Consider the following 21,735-nt stretch of genomic DNA (forward strand, 5'->3'; position numbering starts at 1 on the left):
ATGCAAGTGTGCTAATTCCAAGGGGCAAATGTGTAAATTCGGGAACATCTCGTTTAAGAGTTTTGCTCTGGTTTTGAGAATGTGTAACCCCAATTGAAACAGATACATGCTTGGTTTAGAGGATATCTTGTGTAAGCGTTTTTCTATTCTTTTAGTAATGTGTACCCCCATCTAAGGCATATATCAAATGTTGTGTTTGGTTTCGGGTGTGAAGCATCTCGTGTAACAGTTTTTCTTTGGTTTCAAAAAAAACACCCCATTTAAGACATGCAAGAGTGATATGCAAAAATATGATACAATATAGTACAAAGGGAGCGATATGGGTGCCCCCCCTTAAGATTTCAACATAGCCCTATGTTGATGTCTTAAGTAAGATAAAAATAATGATACCAACCTTCAACACCAAGGAGATATCCTTTAAGCAACAATGTCATAAATCCAAGCTAGAGAGGGAATACTCTTCAAGAAAGGACAAGATAGTTGAAAAAGAGATATCTTGTACTCAAGTGTAAATGAGATCCTTGAAGGAAAAGAGATATTTTCTCAAAAGGCATCTACCTCCAAGAGGAGTTTCTTGAACAAATATAGCATCTTCTACCAAAAGAAGGGAAGGAGAACAAGAATGCATACCTTCCCCCTATTGCTAGGTGAAAGAGATTCTTAATGAAGGATGACACACTTTTGAACCAATGTGAGGGGGGGAGTTTATGATAGGTGTACATCACCAAGTGAAAAAGAAGTTGTAGCCAAGGACTTACACCTCTTGTATAAGAGATAATCCTTGAGCAAACAACAAATTCACACAAGGAATGCCATCAAATCATGAACAAACACCACTCAACAAAGGAAAAGTAGATCCTTAGAAAGGAGAGAGAGAGAGAGAAATCATTTCCCCCCAAGTGTAAGGACAATGAGAAGAATTACAAAACTTCTAAAGAGAGACTAAACATAAGCAAATGCATAATCTACTCACATGAATAAATATCCAATACAATAAATGACATTAGTATATGTAAAATATAACTCTAAAGAAGAGGTAATCTTTAAAGAGAGAGAGAAAGAAACAGAGATCATAGATTCCCCTAAGGAGGGATTAGTCATAAAAGACATACCATTCTATGCAAGAAAGGATATCAAGATATAAAAAATGCAAGCCCCCAGAGGGAATTGTGATATTTTAGATAGAAAGAGAGAAAGAGAAAAAGCTATCCTTTCTCCCAAAGCAAGAAGACAAGGATAGATTAGGGAGAAGAATCACGCATTTCCTTAGGTGACATTATCCATAAGAGACGTGCCATTTCAAACAAAGAATAAGTCCTAATGGGGGACACACATCTACTCGCATGAAGGATAATTCAATGTAAGAAAGGAAATCTAGTTATGAGCAATGCAATCCATAAAGGACATGGTGAAAGTTTGAAGATAAGAGATAGAATGGAGGGGAATCATGTTGCTACCCCAAGATGTTTGAAATTGAAAAAGCACCACTTCTAATGATAAAGAGCCCCAAATTAAGTTAATTGCTTGTGTCATAGGGTGAGGATCAACACGAGGTGAGAGGAGTGCTAGGGAACTACCTTTTCATCAAGAAAGAGAGCAATATCCATTGAAAGACATATACGAGCACAATTGTATTGTTCTTGAAAAAATTTCTTAAATTCTTTACACTTTCCAAGAGAATGAGAACCAACATGATGAAAAAGACAATATCTATTTCCTTCTTTATGTTTAGTGCTAAACTTCATGAAAGGAAAAACAACATTCTTGTCATAATTTAATTTCCAAAAGATTCTAGTTGCCAATTTTTATTGATCATCAATAGTTGTAGGTTTATTTTTTTGAGATTGAGGACATGAGTTATTCTTAGAAGAAGAAGGATTTTCATCAATGATTTTAAATTTTCCACTATCAATAAGTTCTTTTATTGAATTTTTAAAATTAGGACAATCATTAGCATGATGGTCATGTGATGTAGAGCCCTCCTTGTATCTTATCAAACACTTTAGGATGTATGACACTGACCCCTCAACACACCAATAGGAGTTCCAACTTCTCATTTCACTCCAAGGTTTATACTACTTAGATTGGGCAACTTGCTCCATTATCCATCATGAATCCTCCTAAGGTTCTTGACCTTCACAACACCTATTTTGGATCATACAACACTCACATGGACCAGACAAAACACTAGTTTCAAGGATTCAACCCAATTCCCTATGACACCTTCACAATTAGGCCTATTTGCTTATAGCCCTTCGAGATGGGTAATGGGACTTTAAGTCCAAACTTTTCCAAACACCCTAAAAAATAAATCATAGCTTCAGATACCCTTTATGGTCTTACACAATCCTCCAAAAGAAGAGGTCAAGATCTGGCAAGGAAAGGTCTGAACCCGGTGATGACCAACTATCCTAAAGGGCTAATTAGGCCTCCATTTGTGAAGCAACTATATCAAAATGGAAACACCTTACATACACAACCCAATGGTAATGTGGGGAACCATAAAAAATTATAGATACTAGGGTTACACGCCTGGAATCATCGCCAATTATCTTCTAGGGTAATTATTACAGTCTAAGGGTTAGGTAGCCACATAGAGATGTCTACCTAGGGACTGATCAATCACACATCTCCCTTTCTCCTCTTGAAAAATTATTTTGGAAACATAGAATAAATAGGGCAAAATTTCATCCCACCCACTTCCATGAGTTTTAGATGAACAAGTTACAAGTTATGGCCATGGGAAAGCAAAACCCTGGTTTTCTGGGTACCTACAGCAAAACTTAGATATCTAGAGCAAAAAAAATGATCAAAACCTAAAATAAAGACCAAATAATTGGTAACTCACTTCAATAAAAAAATCACAATATTTGGGATTGGCCCCAATCCGTACAACTCCGTACCCTGTGCCAGAACCTCACAGTTTGTAGGAAAAACTCAGAATTTCTTATTGCTTGCAATCATAAAAAATTTCTCCGTACAGTCTCCCCTTGGGAATTGTTTCCTTAAGGTTTTTATACCCCTCTACAACTTCTCCCAACTGAAAAAAAGAGGTTAGAGCCATTGGAGGAGTTAAACCAACAAAAATTCAAAAGTTGCACAAAAGTTGCTCATGACAACTTTTGACAAAGATGTCAAAAATGTCATTTCTTGCACCCAAATGACTTGGGTCAAGACTAACACCTCTAAACACCCTAGAAGCACATAAAAAAACTAAAACCACTAGGAAAAACCTATCCTAAGAACACTTAGTCCCGTTTTGTCCAAAAGTCCTAATTGGCTTATCAAGATGCCAAAATAGGAGTTTGGCTCACAAGATGGGGTCCTTTATTACAAAAACAAAAATGCAAGATTGAAAACACAAGGAAAACATCCTAAGGAATCTTTAAGGTCTTATCCTTCCTCCTCTAAGCTTGAATGATCATGTTGAAGGGGTTCCCTTGCACCATACTCCCCGGAAGAAGAAATCTCAAGTCCACTTGAGATGAGAGTCTGTAGGTTTGCACCATGGTTTTTGATTTGCTGCTCTGTCATCTAGACTACTTCAGAATCTAGTTGTCCCTACCAGGCCACCAAATACTCCATATATACTTTGTTCCTTGTCCTCTTTGCAACCTTGGTGTCCAAAACTTTATGCAATTTTGGTGGTTCATGTTTGGGAATGTCATCATCTGCTACAACCTAAATGGTTTCTTCTTCTGCATCAACTCTACATTTGTAAAGAGTTAAGTCACATACATTAAAAATGGGTGACAAACCAAGATCAGGTGGGAGTTGAAGTTCATAATCATTTTGGCCACATTTTTTCAAGATTTGACAGGGTCCAATTTTCCTCTACATAAGCTTTGTATATTTGCCTTTTGGAAGTCTTTCCTTCTTCAAGTGAGCCCACACCAAGTCTCCCAAATCAAACTGGACATCCCTCTTCTTCTTATCAACACGAGCCTTATACCTTTCTGCAGATTGTTGAAGGTGAGATTTAACTTGGTCATGTATCTCCTTTATGGTGGTGTTAAAGGTTTCTCCATCTGCACTATTGGCTTCTCCTTGAGGTAGTTCCCTTAACTCCAACACACCTCTTGGGTGGATGCCATACACAACCTGGAAGGGTGACTTACCAGTGCTTCTATTTACTGTATCATTATAAGAGAATTTTTCCTAAGACAGTATGCTATCCCACTTCTCTCCATATTGCCTAGTTAAACATCTTAGCAAATTTCCCAATGATCCGTTTACAACTTCAGTTTGGCCATCTGTTTGGGGATGGTAGACTGAGGAGAAGGCTAGATTTTTGCCAAGCTTCTTCCAAAGAGTCCTCTAGAATTGTCCAATGAATTTCACATCCCTATTATCAAAGGCAAACCATGTATCCAGACAATTTCTTTGAAAAATAAGTCTGCAACATAAGAAGCATCACAAGTGGTTTTACATGGCAAGAAATGTGCCATTTTACTAAACCTATCCACCACTACAAAAACACTATCATAACCTTTTCTTGTCCTAGGCAATCCTAAAATAAAATTCATACTTATACTTTTCTATGGTCTTGAAGGAATGGGTAAAGGCTGGTATAAGCTTGCATTGGTGGACTTCCCCTTTGCTTTTTGGCATATCACACATGTCTCCACAAATATCCTGATATATGTCTGCAATTTGGGCCAAAAGTAGTGCCTCTTCACCAAGTCTAGTGTCTTATCAAGGCCAAAATAGCCTGCCATTGCTCCATAGTGCTTCTCCTTGATTATGTTTAGTCTCATAGAGCACTTGGGTATGCACAACTGTGCACCCTTAAACAACAATCCATCTTGTATAAGAAATTTAGAGAAATCAACATGAAACCTCTCATGAAAAGATGCACATACCTTGTAGATCTCTCCAAAGTCTTCATCATCCTCATACATGGCCTTCAAGGAGTCTATTCCAACACTCTCCAATTGGATCTGATTTGTGGTTAATACTCTTCTACTCAAAGCATTTGCCACCTTATTCTTGAGCCCTTTCTTATGCTTAAGAGTGAAATTGAAGGCTTGTAGGGTCTCTACCCACTTCATATGCCTATGGTTCAATTATTCTTGGCTATTTATGAAACTGAGGGCCTGGTTGTCTATGAAAACTATGAACTCCATTAGTAGAAAGTAATGTCTCCACTTTTTCAAGGATTGCACTAGAGCTTACATCTCTAGGTCATAGGATGAGTGCCTCCTATTTTCCTCATTTAATTTCTCACTAAAGAAGGCAATGGGCCTTCCTTCCTGACTAAGCACTGTCCCAATATCCATGTGACTAGCATCATATTCTACTTGGAAGATTTTCTTGAAATCAGGTAGGGCAAGGATTGGCTGCTCTGCAACTTTCTTCTTCAATGTTTCAAAGGAGTTATCTACCTCTTTAGTCCAACTGAACCTACACTTTTGTCCTCCCTTTATGGTGCCAAGCATTGGAGCACAAAAATGGCTAAATCCCCTTATAAATTTCCTATAGAATGTGGCTAAACCATGGAATCTACTAACATCATTCATTGTTCTAGGTGTAGGCCAAGACAATATAGCACTCACCTTTTATTGATCCATTTTCAACTCACCATATGAGATTACAAATCCCAAGTAAATGATCTCTTCCTGCATAAACAAACACTTTTCCAAATTGATCATTAATTTCTCTTCATACAATCTCCTTAGGACCAGGTCTACATGTTTTAGGTGCTCTTCTTTGGTTTGAATAAAAATTAGAATGTCATCTAGGTAGACTATGACAAATTTTCCTATGAAATCCCTCAAAATTTCATTCATTAACCTCATAAAGGTACTTGGTGCATTAGATAAGCCAAAGGGCATGACCTTCCACTCATAAAACCCCTCATTTGTTTTAAATGCAGTCTTCCACTCATCTCCCGACCTAATCCTAATCTAATGGTAGCCACTTTTCAAGTCAATTTTATTAAAATACCTAGTACCCCCCAAGCAATCTAACAAATCCTCAATCCTAGGCATTAGAAATCTATACCTGATAGTAATTTTGTTGATAGCCCTTGAGTTTGTGCAAATTCTCCAAGTGCCTTCCTTTTTGGGTGCCAAGACTGGAGGGACTGCACATGGGCTCAAACTTTTGCCAATCAGTCTGGACTCTAATAGTTCTTCAATTTCTTTTGTCATCTCAACATTCTAATATGGGGTGAGCTTATATGATGCTTTGTTAGGTCGGGTGGATCTAGGTATAAGGTCTATGCAATGATTTATATCCCTCATAGGAGGTAGTGTCCTTGGCATGCCATCAGAGATGAAACCTTTGTACTTGTTTAGTAACTATTGTACTGCGAGGTCAACTAACCTCAATCTGTCTCCTTTCTTGTCTTCAAACTTCTCCACCTTTGTCACTTTGGGACTAGGAATAAGAGCATAACAAATAATGCCTGATGAATACTAAGAGAGGGGGGGGGGTGAATTAGTATACCAGAAAATACTTTAATTAAATAGTTTAATAGTCTAGCAGTAAACCGGTAAAGCAGTTTAGCAAACAAACTAGTTAACACACATGCAAACCAAATAGCAAATAATGCATTCACCCACAGAAGCACAATCACCATAACACAAGAGATTTTGATGTGGAAACCCAAATGGGAAAAACCACAGTGAGATGAAACTCACAAGTAACTATCTACAGAATAGTAACCAGACCGGTTAAGGTCATACAATGTTCTTTACCAGAATAGATCCTGTTAGGAATCTCAATATCTGTTAGGATATAAGTCTGATTAAAGACTACCTTGTGAGAGGATTTCAGATTCACAAATGTGAACCACCTTGTTAGAGGATTTACAAAGGCTTTTCTGAGCCTACCCGATTAAGGGTTTCTAACTTGTCAAAGATGTGAGTAATAAACAAGTGAATGATCTAGCAAATGGCATAGTCTGCTTGATTAGATCCATTGTAGCTCATAGCTAATGCATTTCAACATTACTTTAGTCTTTAGTAACTCCTCACTCTGTTACAACTCATAGACTTGATCTTCTCAGTTAAGATCGCACATTCAAGAACTTATGACAACCACTACAAAACCTAACAGCTATACTCATACATATATAAAACCCTAGACATGATGTCCTTAAAAGGAATCTCATTTCATGTCGGCCCAATAGGATTACATTGCAAGTTCCTAGGTTCATTCTATCTAGACACTTTTGATAACACAGCACAAAATCACCATCAAAGTGTCGGTGGATGGTAACTCATCACAAAAATATAGCGGTTGGTAACTCATCACAGAGTATTACCGGTTTGTCCAACTTTTCGGTTACCGATTGGTAACTTAGAGTAATACCAGTTCAAATAGATTTCTGGTTGACAAAACTTGAAGATTGGGAAAAAGATAACCACTGCTTCTAGCTCCTTTGCTCCACTCTGCTTTAGATCACTTGATCTCTCTATGCTACTTGGGTCTTTATACCGCTTGAGATCGGTAAACACTTTCTGCATAACATTGATAGTCTAAAGACTACAACATGATACCGATTTGGAACAATTACCAATTGAACATAATTCATACATTCACAAAGTGATCTCATAGCAAGTGTGTGTCCATAAATGACAATCACAACATAATCATCAAAAATGCCAACAATCTCCCCCTTTGGTAGTGATGGCAACACTTAGGAAAAATTTTGACTTCTAAGTGTTTTACAACAAAATCATGCCATAAACAAAATTACTCCCCCTAAGCATATACACTATCCCTTTTGCAAACAATACAATGTATACTATTTTCTTATAGAGATAGACATGAAAGCATACATAGCATGCATCAAAATTCAAAATTTTAATTCGAGTATACTACTCCCCCTTTGCCAACAATGACAAAGCATAGCTGAATAACCCCTATTCTATTAGCATTAACAAAATAAGAGTTTATGACAATAAAGAGTAAAATTTGTCAAAAACTGATTTAAAGTCCTGCATAAATGTCTTCATGGATAAAGACCATGATTCAAGCAATGAGGTAGCAACCTCATTCTTCGTTTGCATCTGATAAACCTGCTCCTACATGGCATCCATGGTACTCATCTCTTGAGTAACTGTTAGGGCATCTAGATTGAGGTAGCATTTCTGGAGAATTTGTAGTCTTGGCAGTAGGACTAGTTGAAGTTCCTGCAAATTGCGTGTCTTGTTGCTTATCTCTACCTCAATTCTTGTAACTGGAGTTGAAACCGGTGAGTGGTTTGACCAAATGTGGAGAAGGAATCATATGGCATCTTGAAGGTGCTAATAAATGACTGCATATCAGATTGCAGCTTGTCCTTCTGAGTGAGCACATCATCACATAATAGATGAGGTTGACAAATCTTGCTAAGTAGTAGATTACCCTCATCCATTGCATCTCTGATGTCCTTTTGTGCCTTCTGAAGTTCTGATCGAAGCTCATTCAACTTCTTCACCAAGGCAATGTTCAGAGCCTTTTCATGCTCCTTCTTGGCATTTGTTTCTACAACTTCTTCCAGGCTTTGGACCTGGTCTTCCACAACTGTACATAGAATTTTTAATTGGGCAAGTGAGGAATCGGTACTAGGGAGGTTCTTACCGGGTATCAAACCAATAAGAGTGTCCACCGTAGCTTGGATCACATCTTGCTCCTTTTTCCTTCTTATTACTTCCAGGCATTCTTAGGAAACCTTAATGCTTAGCAGCAACTCTGATTCGTTTGCAAACTGGAGGTCAAAGGGACTGGTAATGTCAACTGGTTTGGCATGACTACCAGTTTCCTTTGGAGTCTCCATCTGAGTGCTTTGTGCTACTTCTTCTTTCTCTTTGGCTCTTTTCTTGTCTTCTTCTGCCTTCTTTTTCTCCTCTTCTTTCCGCTTGTCTTCATCTTCATCCTTCTTCTTCTTCTCCTCTTCCTCCTTTTTCTCCTCTTCTTTCCTAACTTCTTTTCATCTTCATCCTTCTTCTTCTTCTCCTCTTCCTCCTTTTTCTCCTCTTCCTTTTTCTTCTCCTCTTCCTATCTCTTCTCCTCTTCCTTTCTCTTCTCCTCTTCCTTTTCTGCTTCCTTCTTCTTCTTCTCATCTTCCTGTTTCTTATTCTCCTCTTCCTTTCTCTTTTCTTCCTCTATCTTTTTCTTCTCATCCTCTTTCTTTTTCTTTTCATCCTCTTGCTCCTTTTCTTGTTCTTCCTGTTTTGTCTTTTCTATCTCCTATTTCTTCTTCTCTTCCTCTGCCTGTTTTCTCTTGTCTTCCTCCTGTTTCTCTTGACCTTCAGTTTCTGCTGGTGCATCTAGAGTAACATTGTCACCGTTTAAGGCATCAACATCAATCAGTTCCATTTGAATGGTGATCAGTTCTCCTTCACTGTTGTATATTTCATCCGGTTGAGTGATTTCCGGTTCTTGCTCAGCCTTTTTATTGGCTTCAGCTACTTGATGCAATCTTAATGCCGATTGAGCAAGGGAGTGGGTATCTTTGACCACTTCCAAAACTTTTCCTTCCAGTAGTTGGAGTCTTCTTCTTCTCATGAAGAAGAGGCCCTTATATCTCTCCACTACTTCATACAATTATGATCTAGGTACATTAGTGAAGTAATGTGAAAATACTTCTCTTATTTCCTATTCTTTCTCTATGGCAATGCACCATTTGTTATCTAAAGAGTTATATAAGAATCAGGTGTCTCAGACTTAATTTTTGAAGGCCACCGATCATTAATACATAAATAATTAATAACTTCTTGTTCAACTTCTTCCTTTTCAACATCATTAAAATCATCAAAACATTCTTTCAAATCACCAAGTACTTTTCTTCTAATATTCTTAATTGTTCTTTGACAATGTTTCAAAGTTTTGTAAGAAGAAATGTCAATATTTACCGGTGCCGATGTTGCCAGTTCATTCTTTGTCTTTTTCCTTGTTTGCCTAGTCTTCTTAGGTTGTTCTTCAGAGACAATGTCCTCTGAGTCTGGTGTATTGTTCTGTCTTCCGCTTCCTCTCGAAGACTTTGGCAGTTGCTGCTTCCGGTTTCTTCTTTACTGGTGACTGCTTGGTCACTTTGGGACTTGTTGGAGTAACCGGTGTCGATGCTAAAGGCACTCCCTTTCCCTTTTTTACTGAGGGTTCTTTAACCGGTGTAACCCTTTCTAGATAGGTGTCGATTCTCTTTGCCTTTGGATCAAGAGGCAAGGCAAGTAGGGTAGAGGCATACCCATCCAACATATCATTCATTACCTCATATCCCATTGGTTCCACTTCTTCCTATCTAGGCTCAACCACCTCCATTAAGCACACATCAACTTTGATGGTGAAGCAGATGTCCTCCTCATACTTTTTGACTAAATCACCAGATATTCTTACCCTTTGGTTCATTTTGCATTTGAACTCATCAAAGTACTTGTTCAGTACTTCTGGATAGCCGGTTCCAACTGCTTGTAGGCTTTCCTTGATTTTCTTTGTCACCAGTTGGTCAACAGACCACTGAATATCACCTACTCTTAGAAAGTAGCCTTGGAAGTAAAAGAACAACCCAACCAGTAGTTGTCTGAACTTAAATCTCAGTGCATTGTCCTGTTCGATCGATTTGAGATTCAACAAAAGTTGTCTTTGCATACAAGTGCACAGATCAAACGATGCATCTTCCTTGATCATCTTATAGGCGACATTTACCGCTACAGTAGAGACAGAGTTGATTCTGCTAGCATGGAACATCTACTATCCTATCACCATACATGCATATTTGACAAGATCATCCTTGATTGAATTGATAGTCATTCCTCGTGAATCGCTCATAGAACCGGTGAGCTTAGTCATTTCTATCTTGCTAATCTTTCTTAGGGTTGGCACTTCATCGACGTTGTAGAAAATGGTCACAGCATGAATCGCTTCTGGTGTGATATCATGCATCTTCTCTAGGTACATCTTATCGCCATGTACTCTGCTTAGAATAATGTGAATGTGATCATCCGAAAATTCTTCAAGAAAATAGACTACGTTGTGAAGTTTCTTCTTTTCCAGAATGCTGAATTCCAGTTTAATCTTCTTATCCTTTCCGCAGAACAAACTCAACTGGGAATGGATCATCAGAGATCTTAGGTCTTCAATCTTGTAGTCAATGAAATCTGAAATGCCTTCTTCTACTATAACACCAGCGGGTATTTGAGATAGGGCATTGTATTTTGCCTTCCGTTGAATGAATTCCACATAATCAATGGGTGCACTAGAGCTAGCATGTGATGCAGAAGCCATGATAAATAGAGAATTTTGAAAAATACCTTCGTAGACTGAAATTTAGGGCTTCGCAATTTGAACTTCGCTACACACTCCTTCGGTTGCTGAAGTACTGCTTTGTGTTCTACACTTCTCCAACAGATGTTTGCTTCAAATTCTTCTTCAGGATTTTGATAAATTCTTTAAATCGCAGTGTAAATCGCTTTTCTTCACTCTACACTTGAAAACTTCTTTGCTCGAAAAATGATAGTGAGAAATGATTTGAAAATTCCTTTTAAACAGATTCTCCACCTACCATAATAAATGCTCCACTATTAGGGCGTAAACCCTAATTTGCCTTATACCATTTTTGGTCTTGTGCCAATCTAATAGGTATCTCATACTGCTTAAGGTCTTTTACCAGTGTCAACCAGGGATTTGAGATATTTCACCGTTTGCTCCCCCTAAGCTTTTCTGATGCTTAGTTTGCCAGTTCAACAACTTCCACACTAGGTGCAGAAATTGGTTCTTCTTGAATCACTTCTTCTGGATTCTTCCTCCAGGTTTTCTTCATATCTACTTGAACAATTTCAACATCAATATTTCCCTCTGGAGTGACTGGTATATCATCTAATATACACTTTCTTGTTCTACAGAATCTTGTTATATGACTCAATTTGTTGCAATGATAGCAAACAATTCTAGGTGCTCTTCAAGGTCCATTATTCATGTTTCCATTCTTCCTTCTACATGTTGCAATAGTGTGACCATGACCATGACAAATCCAATAGTTTTCTCTCCATCTGATTGCCACTTGATAGCCACTGCTACCTGACTGATGATTATAGGTATTAAACCAGTTTGGGTTTCGATTCCCAGAGGGTTCAGGAAAAACTCCTTGACTGCTTTGAGGATACCTTCCGGTATTGTGCATGACAGACCTGCATTCAAATGTGCTATGCCCAAACTTGTTGCATGCATAAAATTACCATTGAATCTATTGGATCTAGGCTTATCGTTTAGAAAATAAGGAAAGCAAATAGGTTTGAACTTTTGCTTACCTTTATCTTTTGATGCCGATTGTTTCTTTGATGCTCCATATTTTGTTCCAGAGGCCTCACCTTTCTCATAATCAGAGAAACCCAGTCCATTGGTATTCTTTATCAGTTTTGCTGATTCAAGCTTCTACTCTAGCTTGACAATGCTCTTATTGAATTTGGCAAGTATTTCCTTTAACTCAGCGAGTTCTTTGGAAATAGTAGCATTGGATTCCTTCAAGGTTGCATTCTCAGAGATAGCCATGTTTAGTTCACCTTGTACTTCTTCTTTTTCCATTTTTCTTTCATGAAGATGAGCGGTAAGTGCACTAATCTCTTGCTTCAGCTTGGAGATCTCACGATCTTTGTCTTTTACCAGATCTTTAGCTTTCCTCTGGTTCTCAAGCTCTTGGCACATTCGGATAGTCAGTCCTTCCAACTCCTTTCTTAGGTTGGAATTGGATTCATTCAACTTTTCTACTTCTTGAATTAGGGCTTCCATGTCTGCTTCATCAAAAGAACTATTTTCAAATAGCTCCATCAGTTTTTCAGCATGCTCTCTTCTTTTTGCCTGAGAGGTCTTATATTTGACCATAAGTTCATCATAGGCTTGCTCAGACTGAGTGAGCCAATGAGTAAGTTCCCTCACAGTGTATTCCTCCATATCTCTTTCCAAGTGGCTAGACTTATAGAAAGGTTGGATCTGATACCAATTGATGAATACTAAGAGGGGGGGTGAATTAGTATACCAAAAAATATTGTACTTAAACACTTTAATAGTCTAGCAGTAAACCATTAAAGTAGTTTAGCAAACAAACCAGTTAACACACATGCAAACCAAATATCAAATAATGCATTCACCCACAGAAGCACAATCACCATAACACAAGAGATTTTGATGTGGAAACCCAAATGGGAAAAACCACGGTGAGATGAAACTCACAAGTAACTATCTGCAGAATAGTAACCAGATCGGTTAAGGTCATACAATGTTCTTTACCAGAATAGATCCTGTTAGAAATCTCAATCTCTGTTAGGAGATAAGTCTGATTAAAGACTACCTTGTGAGAGGATTTCAAATTCACAAATGTGAACCACCTTGTTAGAGGATTTACAAAGGCTTTTCTGAGCCTACTCGATTAAGGGTTTCTAACTTGTCAAAGATGTGAGTAATCAACAAGTGAATGATCTAGAAAATGGCACAATCTGCTTGATTAGATCCATTGTAGCTCATAGCTAATGCATTTCAGCATTACTTCAGTCTTTAGTAACTCCTCACTCTGTTACAGCTCATAGACTTGATCTTCTCAATTAAGATCACACATTCAAGAACTTATGACAACCACTAAAAAACCTAAAAGCTATACTCATACATATATAAAACTCTAGACATGATGTCCTTAAAAGGAATTTGATTTCATGTCGGTCCAATAGGATTACATTGCAAGTTCCTAGGTTCATTGTATCTAGACACTTTTGATAACATGACACAAAATCACCGTCAAAGTGTTAGTGGATGGTAACTCATCACAAAAATATACCGGTTGGTAACTCATCATAGAGTATTACCGTTTTGTCCAACTTTCTGGTTACCAGTTGGTAACTCAGAGTAATACTAGTTCAAATAGATTTCTAGTTGACAAAACTTGAAGACTGGGAAAAAGATAACCACCACTTCTGGCTCCTTTGCTCCGCTCCACTTTAGACCATTTGATCTCTCTATGCCACTTGGGTCTTTATACTGCTTGAGATCGGTAAACACTTTCTGCATAACATTGATAGTCTAAAGACTACAACATGATACCTGTTTGGAACAATTACCGATTGAGCATAATTCATACATTCACAAAGTGATCTCATAGCAAGTGTGTGTCCATCAATGACAATCACAACATAATCATCAAAAATGCCAACAATGTCTTCATCTGCTATCTTCTTCATGAATTGCTTTCCTCCTACTATCAACACCTTGGCCTTCTTTGCTTTTGTTTCCCCCTCACTCTCCATCAAAGGTAATAACTCTATCACCTTACCATCTTTGGTGATTGAATATGTGTTCCTCTCACCATCATGTTGTGCCATCAAATCAAATTTCCATGGTCTCCCAAATAGGAGATGGCAAGCATCCATCTTTGTAATGTCAAACAACAACCTATCCTTATAGGCTCCAATCTGGAATTCTACCCAAGCCTACTCTTCCACAACATCTTACTGACCTTGGGTGATCCATGAGACCTTGTAGGGGCAAGGGTGAGGTAGTCTTCTCAATTTTAGCTTCTTCACCATTTCTAGAGACATAAAGTTTTCAGTTGATCTAGAATCTATTAGAACCTTGCATACTTGGTCATCAAAGCTTCACCTCTTTTAGGGTAACCATAGCTATCAGGGGTATTGACACTCTGGTATGTATTTTCACTTGCCACACTTTGGCAATCAAAGTTTTGGATCAAGTTACTTCTTCTTTCCCCCATGGAACTAGTAGGCTTGTCAGGACACCTATTGGCCATGTGCCCTTCTTGATTGTAGTTATAGCATATGATTGGACCTCTACCTTGAGATCTTCCCCTAAATGGTGGTCTTCTTCTTCTGAAGTTACTCCTCTGATTGTATCCTCCATTGTTATTGTGACTACTTTCTCCTTTAGTGCCTTCTTGATTTGTTTCACCTTGGTTTCTAAAACTATTTCCCTTACCTTTGAAAAAATTTCTTCCACCCCTCTACTATCTTCCTCTTCCTTTATTGTTTTGATCTTGTCTCCTTTTGATTTTTTCTTCCACCTTGATGGCAAGTTGATGGCATTTACCAACTCTATTTGGGCTAAGGAGGTTTAGTTCTTCTTGGGTGTTGTACCTTAATCCATTTAGGTACTGGGCAACCTTTTCACTCTCCTCCTCCTTTGTCTTAGTCTTCATACATAGCCTTTGGAGCTCCTTAGTGTAAGAGTTCACATCCATCTCCTTCTGCTTGAGATTTTGCCTTCTCCTGTGGAGTTGAACTTCATAATCCTTGGGTACATAAGCTTCCTTTACTAAGGAAACCATCTTTTTCAAAAAAATAATCTTGCGTTTGTTGTCCTTTTCTCTCTCTTCCTGGACAAAGTTCCACCAAGTTAGGGCGGCTCCCTTCAACTTGGATTTAGCAATCTTCACCTTCTAGTGCCCTGGAATGTCTTCACATTCAAAGAAACTAGACAGGGAGTCTATCCAATCCACCACTACATCTAGTTCCATCTTCCCAGTGAAAGTTGGCAAGTCAATCTTCTGATCCATGGTTCTTCTCTCAATGGACTTGAGGGCATTAAGGAAGTTCCTTTAGTTAGGAGGAATTGCATCTTCCTCTAGCATAGGGATCTCATCTTCATCCCCTTCTTCACTGCTACTAGTGCCTCCATCTTCTTTCTCATCTACTCTACCCCTCAACCTCTCTATCTCCTTCTACATGGCCTTGCAAGCATTGGCCTACTCTCTCACAATCTTTGCCAATTCCATGTTGGTGATTGGTCCACTAGGGACTTCTTCCTCTCCTTTAGCCATTTTCTCAAAATCACTCTCTTTACCAAAGCCGTTACTAGCTCTGATACCACTTGATGCAGAGCCCTCCTTGTATCTTGTCAAACACTTCAAGATGTATTACACTGACCCCTCAACACACCAATAGGACCCTACAAAGCAAGGCTCTATAATCTTAGTTCCAACTTCTCATTTCACTCCAAGGTTCACACTAGTCAAATTGGGCAACTTGCTCCACTATGCATCATGAAGCCTCATAAGGTTCCTAACCTTCACAACACCTATTTTGGGTCATACAACACTCACATGGACCAGACCAAACACTGGTTTCAAGGATTCAACCCAATTCTCTATGACACCTTCACAATTAGACCTATTTGCTTGTAGCCCTCAGAGATGGGTGATGGGACTTTAAGTCCAAACTTTTCCAAACACCCTGGTAAATAAATCATAGATTCAGATACCCTTTATGATCTTACACAATCCTCCAAAAGGATAGGTCAAGATCTATCAAGGAAAGGTATGAACCTGGTGATGACCAACTGTCCTAAAAGGCTAATTAGGCCTCCATTTGTGAAGAAACTATATTAGAATGGTCACACCTTACAACCAAAACCCCATGGGTATATGGGGAACCATAAAAAATTATAGATTCTAGGGTTACATGCCTGGAATCATTGCCAATTGTCTTCTAGGGTAATTATTGTAGTCAAAGGGTTAGGTAGCCACATAGAGATGTCTACCTAGGGATTGATCAAACACACATCTCCCTTGCTCCTCCTACAAAATTATTTTGGAAACATATAATACATAGGCCACACTTTTATCCCACCCACTTCCATGAGTTTTAGAAGAACAAGTTGCAAGTTATTGCCATGGGAAGGCAAAACCCTAGGCAAAACCCTGGTTTTTCGGGTACCTACAGCAAAACTTAGATATCTAGAGAAAACAAATGATCAAAACCTCAAACCAAGACCAAATCATTGGTAACTCACTATACTAACAAAATAACAACATTGGGGATTGGTCCCAATCCGTACAACTCTGTACCCCATTCCAAAACCTCACAGTTTGTAGGAAAAACTCAGAATTTCTTATTGCTTGCAATCATAAAAACTTTCTCCATACAGTCTCCCCTTGGGAATTATGTCCTTAAGGTTTTTATACACCTCTACAACTGCTCCCAACTGAAAACAAGAGGTTAGAGCCATTCGAGGAGTTAAACCAACAAAAATTCAAAAAGTTGCACAAAAGTTGCTCATGACAACTTTTGACAAAGTTGTCAAAAATGTCATTTCTTGCACCCGAATGACTTGGCTCAAGCCTAACACCTATAAACACCCTATAATCACATAAAACAACTAAAACAACTAGGAAAAACCTATCCTAAGCACACTTAGTCCCCTTTTGTTCAAAAGTCCTAATTGGCTTATCAAGATGCCAAAATAGGAGTTTGGCTCACAAGATGGGGTCCTTTATTACAAACACAAAAATGCATGATTGAAAACACAAGGAAAATATTATAAGACATGTTTAAGGTCATATCCTTCCTCCTCTGAGCCTGAATTATCATGTTGAAGGGGTGTCATTTCAAACAAATAATAAGTCCTAACGAGGGACACACATGTACTCGCATGAAGGATGATTCAATGCAAGAAAGGAAATCCAGTTATGAGAAATGCAATCCATAAAGGATATGGTGAAAGTTTGAAGATAAGAGATAGAATGGAGGGGAATCATGTTGCTACCCCAAGATGTTTGAAATTGAAAAAGCACCACCTCTAATGAAAAAGAGCCCCAAATTAAGTTAACTTCTTGTGTCATAGGGTGAGGATCAACATGAGGTGAGAGGAGTGCTAGGGAACTACCTTTTCATCAAGAAAGAGAGCAATATCTGTTGAAAGACATATACGAGCATGATTTTATTGTTCTTGAAAAAATTCCTTAAATTATTTATACTTTCCAAGAGAATGAGAACCAAGATGATGAAAAAGACAACATCCATTTCCTTATTTATGCTTAGTGCTAAACTTCATGAAAGGAAAAACAACATTCTTGTCATACTTTAATTTCCAAAAGATTCTAGTTGCCAATTTTTATTGATCATCAATAGTTGTAGGTTTATTTTTTTGAGATTGAGGACACGAGTTATTCTTAGAAGAAGAAGGATTTTCATCAATGATTTTAAATTTTCCACTATCAATAAGTTCTTTTATTGAATTTTTAAAATCAGGACAATCATTAGCATGATGGTCATGAGTTTAATGAAATGAACAAAATGAATTTTTGAAGAAGAAGAACTTTTACGAGAATGAATGGCTTGTTGTCTTGCAAGATGATCCTTAAAGTCTTGAATCCTAAGGAGGTCACCCATAGGATATTTATTATTGTTTCCTAGGCCTTCTGTAGTGATTTGTGTAGGAGGGTTTAAAGGGACTCGGATTCCTTATTCAAATTTTCCAAGTCATTGTAGAAATAAAGAAAAAAAACTGCTCTGCCCACAAAAACAACAAAAAATCAGCAAACTAACAGTACAAACCCAGCAATAGAAACAAATCAACCCAAATTTTTAAGATTCTCTGCAACATCAACACTAAGCTAATGCATCTTCTTGGAAACATTCTTTAAATCTAGGATGTCCTGGGGCACTTCAGTGGCTTTCTTCTTTATTCCAGCCCGGGTATGCTTTCTTGGAGAACCCAAATCTTCTGCTCCAACAACCATCTCCTTGTCCACGTCCATCATAGTCCTATCCATATAAGATTTTTCCATCTTGCTAACCATGGTAGACATAGTATCAACAGAGGCCTTGACAATATTCTGACTAGTTTCTATAATACCCCATAGGGTAGCTTCACATTTAGCAATTATGGCCTCCATATCCAGAAATTTTTTGTCAAATATCTCCTTCACTCTTTTGGTGGCTTCCATGTTCTTAGCCAAACAATTAGTCATTTCATGTTTTTCGCTTTCTGTCTACAAAACACTGGCCGAAGCCCCCTCAACCACCTCCTTACCAGTATCAGCAGGGTGAGCACTAACAGTAGCATGCGACATATCTCCAACATTAGTCTGCATAACTTCCATCTTGGAAGATAAAGATCACTTCTTGAGATTGGTGTTCTTAATCTTATAAAACATCTACGTATTCTTGGTTAACAGATTTGTCCTTTGATAAAATGAAATATTCACAACTCTATTGACCCTTTAAAGAACAAAATAGTAAATAAATAGTTAGGTAAACTTATGAAAGTTTCCCTATGAATTTTCTAAGTTACAACTCCCTCTTAGATTTTCAATGAATGAAAACAAGAAAATAGACTATGCATATACTTTTAACTAGAAAGTATGAAAGGAATTTTCATATCTACAAATCACTATGCTATAAATGCAATTTTTGAAATATAGTTCTTAAATGACAAAGCTAATAGACTTTGTTATGTTTCGTTCTTCTCATTCAAAGAAACTTTCAGACTAAATTCCTTCTCAAATGCATAACATTCCTTAAAGAAACAAGAGATTATTTTGACAAAAATGAACTACAACAGAAATTTGATTTCATTCATCAAACACAAATTTGAAACTCCAAAATATTCACTTTCATTCATTCATAGATAAATGAGTGTTTCTTTAAAAACAAATATTATGCAACTGCAAAATAAAGTGTATAAAATCTGAAAGCCAAAAATTCTCGGACCCTGATATATTCTTTTTAAAACATATAAGTAGCCAAAGATTGGCTAAATGCAGTTTAGGGAAATATAGAGTTACATAACTCCACCCCTGAGGCAAGATTCAGTTTTAAAACATAACCAAAAAACTAATTCTAAAATTGTCCTAAAATTCATCATCAAATATTCTCAAAGGGCCTGCACGACCGAGATTGCATCTATGGAACGAGATCCTCAGGCCGGTTCTGCACTATATTGGTGATGTTGGTATTTTGGTATGGTTTTGTCATTGATGTCAACACCTGCTAAATACACCTACTTTGGAGATCCAGCAACATTCACCGGCAAACAGTAAACTATGCAAACAGTTACCGGTATATAATCAATCGGTAGGATATAATGTTCACCGGTACCTGAAATGACATGGAAGACACTTGGTAATGTCGAAGACATCATGTGGACACTTTACTTTGAAGTAATAATCATTGGTATATTCTTATTTACATATTTGCTTTTACCGGCAAATAGGTCCAGGTTATCTAGGGTTACACCAGTAGGCTTATCTTTTCCAGATCAACATGGCATGCTATGGAGATGATTTATTATTGTTGTAAATGCATCAAGCCAACATGTTCAATCGGTTATTGCATCGGATATTGTATTATTTGTAAAATATTTTTATTGTAATATCTTGTAGAGCCAACCTACTAAAATTGGTCTTAGGGTATGGTATAAATGTAAGATCTTATTTGTAAGATCAAATGTGGAATGTGAAAAAGATTTAAGGAAGGATATATGCGAGATCAAGTAGAGATATACACGAAGACATCATTTGAAGGTGAAGTTAGGTTTTTGTAGAAGCATATCAGCATTACACCGGTACTAAATCCAGCATATGAAGATGCTATTTTATGCAGAACATTCTCATTGGATTTAACCATCCAATTGTAGTCAGTGTGACTCCCATTTGTGATTGAGCAGTGAGCTCTAGGTTGTTGACCTTTCTACATGTGCAGACCCCTCTTTGTACACTTACTATCTACAGTAGTATCATTTGATTGTGGGTAAGGTTTCCCACCATGGTTTTTCCCCTTACAGGGTTTCCACGTACAAATATTGGTGTCATGTGTTGTGGATGACTTTGTGCTTATGTTTCATGCATTAATTCTTACCGATATTGCAATTTTCTGTTAACACTGTTTACCGGCATACTTAACTATCTTACTGGTATTAAGCATTAAGTTGGTTAATAAGTTTTTGGTTTGGATTTATTAGACAACTGATTCACCCCCCCCTCTCAGTTGTCTCCAGGACCTACAATTGGTATCAGAGCCTAGTCCTCTTTTTGCAGAAGTTTAGCAACTTGAGGAGATCCAATGTCTACTAATTATTTCAGAAAGGATAGTCCTAAACTTGATGGTAAACATAACACTGACAATGTCTACTATGTTGAAGGATTAAAACATAATCTTTTAAGTGTTGGTCAATTAGTTGAGAAAGGTTTTCAATTACAATTTAAAAATGGAAAATGCAAAATCATGAATAGAACTGGTTTGGAAATTGCAACTGGTAATTAGACTAGAGGTAATATCTTTCATTTGAATAATAGTGAAAAGGGATGTTTAATTGCTCATATAGATGAAAGTTGGCTATGGCATAAAAGACTATGTCATGTAAATGTTGATTGCATGGTAAAAATTAGTACTTCTAAGGCAGTTAGAGATCTACCTAAAATTGTGAAACCTCATAATACAATTTGCAAGGAATGTCAATTTGGAAAACAGGTTAGAGCTAGTTTCAAAAGTATTCTAGAAAAATCCAATAATGCTCTTGATTTAATTCACACTGATTTATGTGGTCCAGCTAGAACTAAAAGCTTACAAGGTGATAGATATTTCATGCTAATTATTGATGATTATTCTAGAATGTGTTGGGTTACTTTTCTCAGAGAAAAATCAGAAGCACTTGGGAAGTTCAAACTATTCAAAGCAATGGTTGAAAATGAAACCGGTAAGAAAATTAAATGTTTAAGATCAGATCAAGGAGGAGAATTCACATCTAGAGATTTTAATACTTTCTCTGAAGTAAATGGAATCAAACGACAATTATCAGCACCTTGGACACCACAACAGAATGGAGTTGTTGAAAGGAAAAATATAACTATTTTGGATGCAGCAAGAAGTATATTATCAGAAGCAAATCTACCACATGTGTACTGGAGAGAGACAGTAAGCACTACTGTCTATACATTCAACAAAGTTTACATCAAAGGTGAAACCGGTAAGACCCCTCATGAACTATGGTTTGGTAATACTCCTACTCTTAAGTATTTCAGAATTTTTG

This window comes from Cryptomeria japonica, chromosome 8 (assembly GCF_030272615.1).
Source record: "Cryptomeria japonica chromosome 8, Sugi_1.0, whole genome shotgun sequence".
NCBI classification, from domain to species: Eukaryota; Viridiplantae; Streptophyta; class Pinopsida; order Cupressales; family Cupressaceae; genus Cryptomeria; species Cryptomeria japonica.